Source organism: Rattus norvegicus, chromosome 2 (assembly GCF_036323735.1).
Source record: "Rattus norvegicus strain BN/NHsdMcwi chromosome 2, GRCr8, whole genome shotgun sequence".
Taxonomy (NCBI): domain Eukaryota; kingdom Metazoa; phylum Chordata; class Mammalia; order Rodentia; family Muridae; genus Rattus; species Rattus norvegicus.
In genome coordinates this window covers 160,281,399-160,295,667 of record NC_086020.1, presented here as the reverse complement: position 1 = coordinate 160,295,667, position 14,269 = coordinate 160,281,399, and positions in this window count along the sequence as shown.

Below are 14,269 nucleotides of genomic sequence, written 5' to 3'. Positions count from 1 at the left end.
TTTATAATAGATCTACCTGAAGACCCAGCTATACCACTCTTGGGCATATACGCAAAAGATTATCTACCATACCATACGGACACGAGCTCCATGATTTTCTTATCAGTCTTATTTGTAATAGCCAGGAGCTGGAAACAACCCAGTTGTCCCTCAAGCAAACAATCTACGCAGAAAATATTTCATTTACACAATGGAACACTATGCAGTTCTTCAGAAAGAGGACATCATGAGTTTTGCAGGCAAGTGGATGGAACTAGAAAATATGACCGCGAATGAGGTAACTCAGATCCCAAATGAGATGCATGATGTTCACTGATAAGTGGATATTAGCCAAACTGTACAAAGTACCTAGGCTATAACCAACAGAACTTAAGAAGTTTAACAAACAGAAAACCCAAGTGAGGATGCTTCAATCCCACTTAGTAGGGGGAAGAAAATAATCAGGGGACCCAGGAGGGAGACAGGAGGGAGGAATTTGAGCAGGACGGGAGGGGAAAAAGGCAACAGAATCAGGTATGGGGGCAGGTGGCAAGAGAGAAGTCCAGAGGGCCATATAAATAAATGAAAATGAGCAGCCTCAGAAGTAGAGATGTGGGAAGACTCTCTCTGGAAATACCAGAGGCCTGGGAAATGAGAGTGACCCTACAGGAAATGACCTATAATGGGGAGAGAGACCCGGCAGAGTCCACCTTTAGTAGATACACAGGACATCAAAAGGAGGGATGGTGTTACCTACCACAGTCAAAACTTCTGATCCAGAAGTGTTCCTGTGTAAAGAAACTGCAGGGACGAAAATGAAGAGAATACTGAGAAAAAGGCGACACAGGGTCTGGCCAAACAGGGGATCTACTTCAATTGGGAACACAAAGGCCTTGACACTATTACTGATGTTATGATGTGTTTACAGACAGAAGCATAGCATGGCTCCCCTCCAACAGGCCCAATCAGCAGCTGAGTGAGACAGATGCAAATACTTCTATCCAACCGATTGACTGAAGTAGGGGACCCCTAGTTTTGAATTCGGGAAAGAATGAAAGAAGCAGAAGAGCAGGGCAACCTTAGGGGTAGACCAGCAGTCTCAGCTAACACAGACTCCCCGGGAACTCACAGACACAGAGATACCAACCAAGCAGCATACACAGGCTGGCTGGAGGTAAGAAGAGCCAAAGAGAACGGAGAAGGAGGGGGAGAGTAAAGAAAAAGGGAGGAAAGTGAACTAGATTGTTGGGGGGAGGGCGGCAATGGGGGGAAGATGGGGAGGGGAACAGCCATAGAGAAGGGGACGGGGAGGGATTAGGGGGATGTTTGCCCGGAAACCGGGAAAGGGAATAACACTCGAAATGTATATAAGATTTACTCAAGTTAATAAAAAATAAATAAATAAATAAAAGCTGACAAAAAAAGAAAAGAAAAAGGGAGGAAGAGGGAAGAAAAAATAGAAGGAAGGAGAAACAGAAGGAGGGAAAAGGTTCAGTTTCCCACAATCACAATCTTTTTAAAAAATAAAATCTGGAATGGCATATGTAGTTTTAACCCATGCAATTGCCAGAAGCCCGTGAAAGAGAAGGATAAAGACTAAGAAAGTAGTGTCACAAACATGTTTTATGTCTGTGTTAATACTAAACTAACTTGTAATCAGCAGTAAGTCCACACAGCATTGGTGCACTGGGAGACTGCTCTTCCCCAGTCTGTGACAAAAGGGTGCAAAGCTGATTTGAAAGTCTTCTACCTAAGCCTATAGATTTTAAAGTCAAACAAACATCCTTGTATCATGTCACTAGGCACCTACAAGAAGAGTCTGGTCTGTGTCCCCTAAGCTCTGGCCTGGGACTTTTTTCTAACTATTCTAGAAAGATTGAGTCACTGACCTGGGAGTACCATATGAGAAACTGGTTGGAATTTGGGTGAGAGAGAGAGAGAGAGAGAGAGAGAGAGAGAGAGAGAGAGAGAGAGAGAGAGAGAGAGAGAGAGAGTAATCTCTCATCTATACCAGGTGAAGAAGCTCCGAGATGGGGACCAAGCTATGGTAAGGAAGCACTTGGTTCAGATAAACTGCGTAAGCGTGGAGACAGAGTCCCAGTGACTACTACTATTTATTTTACATTTACCTTTGTAAATTTTTTCTCCATTGTCTAGATGAGGCTTCTGCACTCACGAGGAAATATTTGAAGGCAGTAGACACTAGGACCTGCTGCCTTGAGTTCTGTCCAAGGCAGCCTTGGGAAGCAGGATCATCCAGGATGAATTACTGCTTGCTCTCACCAAGAGTCATACCCTCCGGTTGCTAGGCAAAAAGCACAAAGGACAAAAGAGGAAACTAAATAGCACACAGACTGCTCTCATCAGGCGGCATGTAGCCAAAAACCAGTCAGCAGAGATACAGTTTTCACAGTGCAGCACTCACAGCTGGCATCCTTAGAGGATGGAAAAACTGTCCTATTTTTAAAAAATAACTATAATTTTAAGTTTTTTCTTCCTCATTTTTTGTTTTATTGTTGGCTTATCTATAAAGACATTGTCAATCAAACTGATAAATTTATGTACTTAATATGAATTTGTTTATAGCCTATTCTACACATTTTTCTTTTCAACTTCCAGTGCTTTTAACCCTTGAAAATTCCTTCTCCATTGTCTAGATTGTTAAAACCTTTTTGTCCTGTTCTGTTGTTTTGAGACACTCTTTCTTTCTTTTTTTTTAATTGGATATTTTCTTTATTTACCTTTCAAATGTTATCCCCTTTCCAAGTTTCTCCTCCAGAAACTCCCTATCCCATCCCTCCTACACCAGCTTCTATGAGGGTGCTCCCCCACCCACTCCTCCACTAAATCCCTCCCACCTCCTGCCCTGGCATTCCCCTACACTGGGGCATCAAGCCTTCAGAGAACCAAGGGCCTCTCCTCCCACTGATGATCAACAAGGCCATCCTCTGCTACATATGCAGCTGGATCCATGGTTTGCTCAATGTGTACTCTTTGGTTGGTGGTTTAGTCCCTGGAAGCTTTGGGGTGTCTGGTTGATATTGTTCTTCCTATGCAGGTTGCAAACCCCAACCTTTGGACTGAGAACAGGGTCCTCAGTGGAGGAGTTAGAGAACGGACTTAAGGAGCTGAGGCACTCTTTCTTCATGGAGGTTCTGATCTTTCTGCATTAGTCTTCAAACACTGGGGTTGTACATGTTACTCTCTCCTTTATACTTTTAGTACTTAACTTCCCATCCATTTTCTTCCTAATCCGATTTTATACACACACACACACACACACACACACACACACACACATATATATATATACATATATATATATTTGCATTTCTTCTTTCTCTTTTCCCTTTCACAATTTTTATTTCGAAATTATTGGTTGACTGTCTACTGATTATTTTTTTCATCCTCAATTGATATTTATCGGTATCCCCGTAATTGCTCTCTCTTCATTTTTTTTAAATTTCTCCCTCTTCTCTGTAGCCATTTCTTTTCCACTGCTTGTTAGAAGTATTTTCCTACCCTTGATTAACTAGCATCTTCATACAGCGCTATCTTTGCCTCTGTTCTCTGTCAGAAGAGTTGTGGTGCTGATAGCTTTCCACTGGTTTTGTATCAGATTTGCTCTTCGATGATTTATCCTTTGGTCATGGAGGCTGCTACACTTAGTTTTACTTTTTTTGAGTAGTGATGACAATCAGGACCAGTGCCTTAAGCTCATTGTGTTGAATGTTTGACAAATGGAATTTAAAAGCAGGCATGAGTCACTGTATTCCGTTAACAAAATATATTTCTAATCTAAATTAGGAGACAAAGAAGTTTATGAAGGAGACAATTCATCAAGATACAAATGAAAACCGTCATACTGAATTTCATAAAACTAACAGGTATGGCCATTAAAGCTTAGACTCTAACAAAGTAATGATAGTTGATCTTAGCATATATCTCTTATAATAAATAGGTCTTCTACATACAGGGAAGTCAATTGAAAATGTAGATAATACTATACATCAAATGAATTTTGACAATTGTAAAATATCTTAATTCTCAGATTCCCATGGAGAATTCTCCAAAAATGTATTAGACTTCATTTTAATACTATGAACAAGTCTACAAGAATACAAGGAAAATAAAAATTTGTCTTGTATTTCATCAGATAATAGTGGAGTAAAAGCAGTAATTTAAGGCAGGCCTGGTAGTAAACACCTTTAATCCTCCCTGGGATGGAGAAGCAGCCAGTTCTCTATAAGATTGAGGCTAGCCTCAACTATGTAGTGTGTTTCAAACCAGTCAGTCTACCCTGGTAGATTTTGTATAAAAGTAAATAAATAAATAAGTAAATACATAAATAATATTAAAAACTACAGTTACACTGTACATCTATACTTATTGGTTATCTGCCCATTAAAACAGTGTTTTATACGCAAATATTTAAATAATATACTATAATGTACAAAATTATATATAGCATTTTAAAATGTTACTTGTAAGTCATCAATTAAAATATTCTGTATAATTTCTAAACCTAAAGTAATAGGTATTAGGCAACTAGCAAACTAATTATATATTCTTCTAAGCTCATCAAGCTATTGTAATAGTTCATAATGAAATAGATATATGAGTAGACAGATTTACATTATATTATAAAATATAACATCAGATCCATGCATTGATCCATGCCAGCATTTGGGAGGCAGAGGCAGGTTGATCTCTGAGTGTTTGAAGCCAGCTTAGTCTATATAGTGAGTTCCAGAAGTCAGGCTGCTTTCTGTGACTCTGTCTCAAAAACTTAAATAAAATAAATGAAATACAACATAAGTAAATTCTAAGAGCCTTAGCTTATTTCTGTATATTTATAATAATTCAAAATACTAAATGAACCATTAAAATCTAATAAAAAATAATGAGGCTTGATATTCACGTGAGAAGGGAAGGAAATGTAGATATGGAAAGACCTGGGAGAAGAGGATTCATATGATCAGAACAATTTCTATGTGATTTTCCCAGAATTAATATAAAAAGTAAAGGAAAAGATTAATCAATTGTGGAAAGAGTGAAATGGAAGACTGATATTTGTCCAATGCATTTCAAAGTGTGGTGCCTAGGAGAAGAAGAATAAGATGCTCTAGAGGGGGGAGAATATTTACTTTCCACATTCCAAGAGTTTAGGGTACCTCCAATTTTAGGAATCAGTGTACACATTGAAATGCTATACATTGTAACTTCATATGCAGTTCATATAACATCAAGTAATAATTTATGAAAAAAGGAGATAAATTAGCTGTGGTTTCTTTTCTAATAAGATGAGTCTCTAGGTTCAATTCTTTATATCAGGAAAAATGTAAATTGGTAGAACTGTGGCTCAGTAAGGGAGTTTCTTTCGTGACATGAACGTAGTCCTAGGATTATGACAGTCCATACCTGTCATCACAGCACGGCAGATACAGTAGTACGATTTGAAGTTTAAAGCCATCCTGACCTATGTAACAAGTTCCAGGCCAGCATGAAGTATTTGAGACCATGTCTCAAATTAAGAACATCAACATAAATACAAATTGTGAGAAGCATAAATGCTGAAATAAACAACCAAAGCAACAACACTCCATGAAAAACCATAAAGATTCTTTCCCATTTATTTAATCAAGCATTACTGCCAACAGACTTGGGAAATACCTTTAAGTACTTAACTTCGGGGTATTTAGAACTCTATTTATTTATTATTTATTTATTTATTTATTTATTCATTATTGAAACAAACTATTGTCTACTTATACCACATGCCACTATTAAGAGATGCATATACAGACTGATAATATTTGTAGGTATGTATTAAAATGTTCTGATAGTAGAATAAATCAAAATAGCAATCACTTCATTGTACTATCTCTCCAGGTGAGAAAACCTCCTGTAATAAACCTCCACCACGATTGTGTTCCAAACATCTTTGCCTTCTTTCCACTAAAAACCAGCTCAGATTTATCACTAGACCAATAGCGTCTTGCCCTGTACAAAAGAAACATGTCTGACTCAGACCTCACAATTATAAATTCACAGTAACTATAACTGCTTAACTCATCTTTTTTTAAAAACATTTATTCCACTTACATGAACTTAACACATATGTTCTTTTTTTAATTAATTTATTTTATGTATGTGACTACACTATTACTGTCTTCAGACACAACAGAAGAGGGTATCAGATCCCATTACAGATGGTTGTGAGCCACCATGTGGTTGCGGGGAATTGAACTCAGGGCCTATGGAAGAGCAGTTGGTGCTCTTAACCACTGAGCCATCTCTCCAGCCCTCGTAACTCATCTTTGAAAATACTAAAACAAAACATTATGGTACACATCTGTAATTCCCACCACTCTAGAAATGGAGGCAGGAGAATTACAAGTTCAACATCTTCATCTGGATTAGAGTGGACTCAAGACCAACTTCACTTAGTGAGACCAACTTACTTAGTGAGGACCCTCCTGTCTCAGCCTCCCAAGTGAGGGGATTACAGATATTATCATGTACTATAGGCCACAGACATTTCCTATAATGAAAATAAATGGTTTTAGGGTGTGGTTTAATGATAAATAGATTTCTTAGCACTTGAGAAGTCCTAGTCACTTTTCAATTTAAATACATATATGTCTATATGTGTAGGAATATACAATGAAATTGAGTGTGGAAAAATGTATTGAAATGTATTGTAAACCAACAAAATATAATGGTAAACACATATAAACTTTAGGTTTTGATATTAAATTTTCCACTGCATGAATTTTGTTTATGCACACAAAGTCACTACAAAAATTTTAAAAAGTCTTTAACCTGATTCTGAACTATATTTAAATATACACATATGCATATGATAGATGCATATATTCATTCAGATAACATAGACATATTTCCTGTAGAATGTCTAACTAACTGGGTAAAGAATACAGTTCTTTTACTGTTGTCAGTTGATTGCAAATACTACCATGGTTTCTGCTAATATCATTATAAAAAACACAGAAATGAAATGCAGATTTCTCAGATTGCAAAAAACTCTATAACTTGTCAGCATGTAATTAGTATGTTATATAACCAAGGACAAGCACTATTTAGAAAGATTATTATTAATGTGGTGATACTTAATACATGGTTTTACTTCACTGAATAGAAGAAAGTACTTAGTAATACACCTAGTATTTATCTAGGTTCCCAGTAATGTTTGAAGATATATTATTATTCTGGAATAATATATTATTGTAAAAGTCTATGATACCTTTGCTCTACTGAGTTTAAACGACTGCTCCATCTTCTTACTGATGATTTAGGAAAAGAAATAGGAAAGTGGATATAGAAAGCTACTTAGCACAATGTCTGGGCTGAAAATGATATCCATTAAATAATAATGAGCAACAAATCTTATATAAATTAAACATGTTTTATTATCAAGTATAAAACATATTTCCAGCATCAATGTACTCTCAGTATGAAATAAAGTTTAGTCATAAATATAACACAGTTTTAAACTTTGTAAATATTATTAGTGTAATGCAAGAGATACATGAGTTCAGTAAAATATCACTATTTCGATGTTATACAATAAAGTATTTCACCCAGTGAAAACTTTGAGAATAGAAAACTTTCTCATTATAGAGTTGGCAGACATGAACAGGACAAAATGGGATAAGGCTGCCAATCAGTAACCATGTGGGCAGTGTAGCACTGCATCCAGTAAGAGTCCAATTCTGCAGAGCAAATTACTAAGAAGATGTGATTTTGGATGAAATTGTATTTGTATTGTCCAGGAGATTGGAATAAACCTCTTGGCAGTTGTATACAGGGTGCTTAACATGACCTCTCTAGAGCTAGATGCTCTGACCCAGAGAATCTGTGGATTTCTATGATGCTTTTAGATTTTACTCTCTAATTATTTTATGCCTTTCCAAAATAAAAAAAATATTTTGTTTCATTATGTAATTAAATTATTCCCACCTCCCCTCTCCTTCCCACAACCACTCCCAGTCAGCCCCTGCCACTCTCCCAGATTTACAGGTTCTTATTCTTTACATGCTGTTATGTATGTCCAGTGTTGCTAAAGATTGATGCAAAGCTACTTAAGAAATATAAACACAGTAAAGAAAATAATTCACAATACAGCACACGAGTCATATTATGTTATAGCAATATAATATAACACACTATATAATAAACTCCCATATCCATGATACAGAAAGGAAGACTTTGTTTTCATTTTATTTTAAGTAAAAAGAAATATATTTTAGCTTTTGAAAAGCACCAAAGTATCAATTCAAAACATACATAATATGCAAAAACAAATCATTAGATATTATTGAGGTGACAGAACTATTTTTTTAAAGTGACAATAAAATTCTAAAATCTGGGTGGGGATTAAAAATTTTTAAAAAAAATTCTAAAATCTGCAAATATGCTTAATTACTGGATAGAATATAATGAAAACTATAAAAATGTTATTTACCTTTAGTTGTGTATAAAATGTAGTGGGTTTGTTCTAATGCTGTTTGCATTCTAATGTTAAGATTGGTTCCTCAAGACAGGTTGCCAAGTAGCCACTATGTCCCCAAGTTATTTCTGATTTGAAATAAAGATGTCAATAGCCAATACCTGGAGAGAAGAGACATAGTCCTGTTTTAGTTTTCTTAGGCTTGGGGGTTAGAAGAGAAACATGATGGGAGAAAAAGTTGAAGAAGGAAGAGGGGAGCCACCATGGATTTGGTGAACTATAAAAACATGGCCCTGGGAACTGGTCAACTGGAGTTAAGAGCAGTCCAGATGAAACGTAATAAGTAATAACTATTTATAGGAAAGTAGATTCTGATAGAATAGAGTGTAGATATCTGCACAGCTCCTGTGTTGTTTAAGGCTTATTGTAAATACAAAGGCTGTGGATGTTTTTTTCTCTGGGAATTGAATGAACAAGGCAGGGTACAAACCCCAGGTAGGAACTAAAAATTTCTACAACACTGAAAGTGTCAAAAAAGCATTTTGTGCAGTATAATTAGTATTTATTTTCTATCTAATAATAGGTATAAGTGCTGTTAACAATTCCAATACTTATGACAACAGCACAAATGGAGGATACAGGCTTCCAAATGAGAATACCCATTTCACTCTCAGTTTAGGAGACCCTAATCCAAATTCCATAATTAGCTAAGGAATACCCCCCCTCTGTGTGTGTGTATGTGCGTGTCTTTTTCTCACACATGCATGTGCGCATGTGTGCACATGCATGTGCACACACACACAGCTTAAACATAATTCATTTTAACAATTCATAGAATGAAACACAAATGTACTTATGTTTTTTTCATTGTAGCAAAAATATGAAAATAAGAATGAGGCAGAACCATATGGGATCTTAGATGATCAGGGTTATTGTCCTTTCCATACTCATCTCTGTTTTGGAATATTGATGTTTCACAGTATGCAGAGTTTTCCTAATCATAGGTGCTCACCTAAGCTTTGGTTGATGATCTGATTTTTATTGGAAAGTATTTATCTTATAAGCACAATGATTCATGCTTGATTTTCAAAGGTCAGAAAAATAAGTAAGGTATAGTGAGATGTGCTCATAGTTCCACACTGTGCATGTCAAGACATATATTCCCTGACAATGATTGCCTGGACATTATAGTCCTAAAATATGAACATTGGGCTAAAGAGGAAAGTTTCCTGCATAAACATTAAGGCAGGTTTATAAAGAAGGAGAGTAAGGTTATCTTCCTATCTCCCCATTTCATATACAAATACAACAATAACAGAAGAAAAGAAAATCACAGTCATTCCTATAAAAATAATTTAAAGTGAAGAAATTTTAGTTAGAATGCACAGGGTCACACAACACAGAGCCAGAGGCACTCTGCAGTACTGCTATAGATTATGATGGCTGTCCTCACAGTGTAGATCGTCATCCTAATGTCATTCAGTCTCATTGATTATTTCAATGACCCACAATTAAAAATAATCTGTTATGTTGCCAAAATATAATAGGTATAAGAATGACATGAGCAATCTTATAGAAGTATAATTACACCAAGTTTCTTAGGATCATCTACAATTCATGAACTCTCTCTCATGACATATAAGAAAAGGAGAACGCTTAGATCTTTTATTACAAGAAAGTGCTAATGGATTCATGCCAACTTACTTATCAATCCTCTAGTAAACTATACAGGAACATATGATTATCTTCCTTCTAAAGTTACAGATTACAAGTTCAGAAAGAGGTAGTCTCTTAGTCAATTCTAATTGAGGAGTCACTGCCAGAGCTTACTTACTTAGATTGTGCTTCTCCTCTTAAGCTATGTAAGTGGTAGAGTTGAACTACACTATCCTTCAAAACCTGTCTGCTCTGAAAGCCCACAATATTTGAAATCCTTATGGTTTACAGGTTTTATGATCAAAGTGTCTTAGTCATCATCTGACTGCAGCACCATAGAATGGTGGGACAGGTTGCTACATGGGAAGCAGCTGTCATTGCATGACCCAGGCAGGCCACAGGCAGGAATAGTTTACCTAGGCCAGGTTACGTAATGGTAACAAAGTGAGCTAGAATGATTAATAAAATAAACTTGGCATTGCAGGGCTGAAGAGATGGGTTAGAGGTGTAGAGCACTTATTGCTCTTTCAGGGAACCTGAAGATCTCCTCCCAGTGCCCACATGGTGCTCAATACAGTCTGCAACTTCAGTTCCAGGGCACCAAGCAAGATGAGATGGATCCGTATACAGCAAATACTCATAAACAAAATTACCAAAATAAGTTAATTTTTAAACTTTGGTTTTTATTCATTCTACTCTAGAGAATCTGTATTTGAAGTGTATTTAAATTAAAGTCTTCAGTTTATACAGATGCTCAACCTTGACTCCAACGTTTACTGTGCCTGAGGATGGGAAATACTCACATGAATATACACATAAAGTCTGTGTTTTGAAGAATATTCATTTAGCTTCAACTAAACATCAAAGAAATATTCGAGTGTATTCTCGGAAGGAAACCTGGATATACTTAGACAACACTTGTAATAACCATCAAAACCAATTGCCTTTCCATATATTGTCTTGCAATATACATACAATTGCCTTAGAAACAAATACTTTGTGCACCATTTTATTAATGATAACAGTTTGAAGCAATGTTGGTGATTCCTCCCAAAATACACAAATAAATGTGATTTTAGTTTTATTCAGTGCTTTAACTTTAAAAATAATTACTTTAAAAAGTATGGTATCAGATTTTCGTCACCTAAAGTGAAAAAAAATTTTGGTAAAATCCCTTATATTATTGAGATAAAAGACTATTCTTTAACACTAATACTAGAAGTATTATATAGGGACAACCCTGTGCAAAAACAGACCCTACTGCTCAAAAAATTGAGAGGTGAACTGAAGAGATGGAACAGTTCTATTGCTAGCCATGCAAACTAAAGCAACCGAGTTCCATCCTCAGAACCCATGTTAAAAATATGTATATATATACACACATTTTATGCATATATATATATGAAAGAAACCTGTATACGTAGTGTGTGCTTTTAATCTTTGAAGTGGAGAAGCAAAGACAAGAAGACCCATGGGGCACCTGCATCAGCTAGGCTAGCATCCTAGGTGAGCTCCAAGGCAATGAGAGCCACCAACTCAAATAAAACAAAATGTTCTTGAAGAACAACTGGCAAGGTTTTCTTCTGGCCTCCACACTGACACCTACATACTTTTATATGTATATACTTGGACATGCATACATATGTACACACATATACACAGAAGTTTAGAAGAAAATTATCCCTATTTAAAATAAATATATGAAATCTTACTTCAATTACACACACACACACACACACACACACACACACACACACACACACTACACCACACCATTTCCAGTAGAGAAATCCTACATCCAAATGCTCATTTAAAAAGCAGTTGTGGGCATATTTTATGCCAAGTACTGTTCTACTCTGGGGAGAGAAGTATTAATTTGCTTTATATGTGAATTGCAGGATTGAATTACAGATTACAAAGGAAATCCTTAGTTAGGAAGCATACAACTGATATGTTTTCCAGTGCTGAAACAGCAGACTGTTCATAACTATTAATCATTTTGGTAGGAAGCTCTCAAAAACATTATTCAAAAAACAAACTCTTCATGTCTTTTAAAAAATGTGAATAATTTTCAGAACAAGTTACAGAACTATGAACGTTGTTAATACTAAAATAAAATGAAAAATTACATCTTCATAATATAATCCTTACTTTTTTCTTTTTTCCCATCTTTATTATATTGGGTATTTCTTACTTACATTTCAAATGTTATTCCCTTTCCCGGTTTCCAGGCCAGCATCTCCCTAACCCCTTCCCCTCCTCTTCTATATGGATGTTCCCCTCCCCACCCTCCCCCCATTACCGCACTCCCCCCAACAATCCTGTTCACTGGGGGTCCAGGCTTGGCAGGACCAAGGGCTTCCCCTTCCACTGGTGCCCTTACTAGGCTATTTATTGCCACCTATGCAGTTGGAGTCCAGGGTCAGTCCATGTATAGTCTTTGGGTAGTGGCTTAGTCCCTGGAAGCTCTGGTTGGTTCGCATTGTTGTTCATATGGGGTCTCAAGCTCCTTCAGCTCTTTCAATCCTTTCTCTGATTCCTTCAACAGGGTTCCCATTCTCAGTTCAGTGATTTGCTGCTAGCATCCGCCTATGTATTTGCCATATTCTGGCTGTGTCTCTCAGGAGAGATCTACATCCGGTTCCTGTCAACCTGCACTTCTTTGGTTCATCCATCTTATCTAGTTTGGTGGCTGTATATGTATGGGCCACATGTGGAGTAGGCTCTGAATGGACGTTCCTTCTGCCTCTGTTCTAAACGTTGCCTCCCTATTCCCTCCCAAGGGTATTCTTGTTCCCCTTTTAAAGAAGGAGTGAAGCATCTGCATTTTGGTCATCCTTCTTGAGTTTCATGTGTTCTGTGCATCTAGGGTAATTTGAGCATTTGGACTAATATCCACTTATCAATGGGTGCATACCATGTGTGTTTTTCTGTGATTGGGTTACCTCACTCAGGATGATATTTTCCAGTTCCATCCATTTTCCTATGAATTTCATAACGTCATTGTTTTTGATAGCTGAGTAGTATTCCATTGTGTAGGTGTACCACATTTTCTGTATCCATTCCTCTGTTGAAGGGCATCTGGGTGTAATCCTTACTTAATATCTTTAAATTAACTAAAATTACTAAATTTAATTTCAAGAACTATGCAAGAGAAGCAACTTCTTTGAATGTTCTACAAGCTGTAAATGCTGTTAGAATCTCATTATTAGAATCAAAGAAAGGGGGATATGAAGTTCAAGTCTAGGTGAGCAAGAAAAAAAAAAAAAGAAGCCCTTATGGCCTTGTGGAGTTTTTCATTGTCTAGTTTGACATGTCTTTTGGTGCTGTCCTTGTTCAGCTGCTTTTGGGGCAATCAAGTTATTTAAACTTTATGGGTATGAAACTTTATGAACTTTATGTTACTAGGAGATACAATCGCATAGCAAAGTCCCTCTCACAACATTTCTGTCCCCTCTACCACAATGTCCCCTGGCTGTTAGGTGCATGTCTTAGTCAGGATTACTATTGTTGTGATGCAACACAGGATCAAACAACTAGGGTGGGGAAGGGGTTAATTTTGCAAATGATTCCACATTGGAGTTCATTACCAGCTGCCCTCTAAAACTTCACAAGGCCTCCATCTGCACAATATCGTTATCTTTGGAGCTCCTACAAAAGATCTTAGAACTCTCCACATTAAATCTAGTTTCCCTTTGACCCTACTGTTATACTGCTTTGAATATAGTTTCTTTTTATTATTTTCAACTATGTGAGCCGTTCTTTCATTTCTTTGAATAAAAGCCAAGGTCTAGACAACAAATACTAGTAACAATGTCAATTATAAAGACTTTTCTTTAAATCCTATTGCCCCCTTATATTAGAGAACAAAGCAAAATACAAAGCCATCTTGCATACTGTCCTCAGACTCTCTATTAATGGATCAATCAACACATGTCCTCACATACATGTACATACACATTCATTTATAGCTAGTCCATGAGTGTTTTCATCAATAAGAACTCCTGCTTGGGCACACTAATCCATATCAAAGTTTTTCTTGTAAATCTGCTCATGGTAATTAATGCTCAGGCTCATTGACCTGTATTGAAACTCATAACCAAGGCTAATTTTACTTTCAGCATATCCTCAAATCTGCAAAACATATTGTTTCACTTTTCATTT